Raw genomic sequence first — 1,736 nt, 5'->3', positions numbered from 1 at the left:
TTATAGCCATCCCCACTGCCACCATATCCACCACCACGTCGACTGCTACCATACCCACTGAGGTTTCCTCCACAACCAAAGTTGTCATTTCTACCAAAACCACCTCCACAACCACCACTGAAGTTTCCAGAACCACTTTGGCCTCTTTGGCTGGAGAAAGCACTAGCCATCTCTTGTTTAGGTAGAGCCTTCCTTACTTCACAGTTGTGGCCATTCACAGCATGGTATTTTTGAATGACAGTCTTGTCTACAGAATCATGGTTGTCAAATGTTACAAAAGCAAAGCCTCCCTTTTTGCCACTGCCTCAGTCAGTCATGATTTCAGTCACTTCAAATTTTCCATACTGTTCAAAATAATCTCTTAGATGATGTTCTTCAGTGTCTTCTTAATGCCACCGATAAAAATATTTTTCACAGTTAGGTGGGCACCAACTCTTTGAGAATCTTCTCTTGAGACAACCCTTTTTGGTCCTACAATTCTTCCATCCACTGTGTGTGGCATTGCATTCATGGCTGCATCCATCTCCTCCACAGTGGCATAGGTGACAAACCCAAAGCCTCTGGAGCGCTTGGCGTTAGGATCTCTCATTACACACACTCCGTAAGCAATCCCCATTGCTCAAAATGGCTTTTCAGACTCTCATCAGTTGTTTCAAAGCTCAAACCTCCAATGAAAACCTTCTGCAGCTGTTTAGGCTCTTTGGGAGACTCTGACTTAGACATGATGGTGGTGGGAGGGGAGACTTTAACGATGCTTACTTGTCGGCATCCTCTGGCAGAAAGGACAAACCAAACATTTCTAGGAGGAGAAACTAGCACTTCAACCCCATTGCAATCTAGTCCTTTTTACTTCTGTAGCTTTTTATTTTTACAAGATCCCACTCACACTGCTCTAACTACATTAAACCACACTGGCAGAACCCAGGAGCTTAAGCCAATTTTCTTTTAGTCTTATTCCTAGCGTGATGGGAAACATGAGTGAGGAGGTAGGATAAATGGTGCTGGTAAAGGAAGCTAGTAGGAGATTTTGGGAGAGATGGCTGGGAAGAGTGCTTCTACCCTCGTTTAAAGCACTCCTGAGTGCACTCTTTAGCTGGATCTGGGACTGGCCTCCAAATCACCACACGCTGACTCCACGCTGACTCCACGTGGCTCCCCACATCCTCCTTCTGACCACCAGGACCTTTTCCATACCCAGGATCCCAGGAATCATTTTTACTTCTAAATTCACACTGTGCTGCCACAAAGGCCCAAAGTCCCATTTAAGCCCTCATTCTGCCAACTCACCTGGACAGGAATCCGTTAGTCATCCATTTCCCACCTACAGCTTTCCTCCAGGATTCCAGCTAAGCCACCTCCATCCTCTTCCACCCTTCCCTCACTGTGGCCTCAGCAAGATAAGAACCCCAGAAGCCACACCTCCCTAGGGTTCTGCCTCCCCAGAGCCGCACCTCCTCAGGGACCCAGCTCTCTGACACTCTGTAAGCTCCATTCCAAGTCCTGACTCTGCTTGGCCAAGTTCTTTACCTGAGTTTACCCTGGGTTTGGCTGGCTCTCTCCACTCAGGTCTCTCTCCTCCGAGGTAGGAAAAGACCATGGGTAAGTGATTTCTCCTGTTTCTAGTTGGCAAGAAAACTGAGACAAAGCCAGAGAGGAGGAAGGCTGGGCATGAAGTGCAGCTGGCTGACCAAGCCCTGTAGGGTCTGAGCAGGAGGTATTTCATGGCACCATAACTA

The 1,736-nt window shown here is 47.6% G+C and overlaps 1 pseudogene; it reads right to left on the bottom strand.

Annotated features, from left to right (window-relative positions):
* Positions 1–660, bottom strand: part of LOC115305277 — a 17,686-nt pseudogene extending 17,026 nt beyond the window's left edge.
* Between the last annotated feature and the right edge of the window lie 1,076 nt (positions 661–1,736).

The sequence above is a fragment of the Suricata suricatta genome, chromosome 10 (assembly GCF_006229205.1).
Source record: "Suricata suricatta isolate VVHF042 chromosome 10, meerkat_22Aug2017_6uvM2_HiC, whole genome shotgun sequence".
NCBI lineage: Eukaryota > Metazoa > Chordata > Mammalia > Carnivora > Herpestidae > Suricata > Suricata suricatta.
This window is presented reverse-complemented; position numbering and strand designations above follow the sequence as displayed.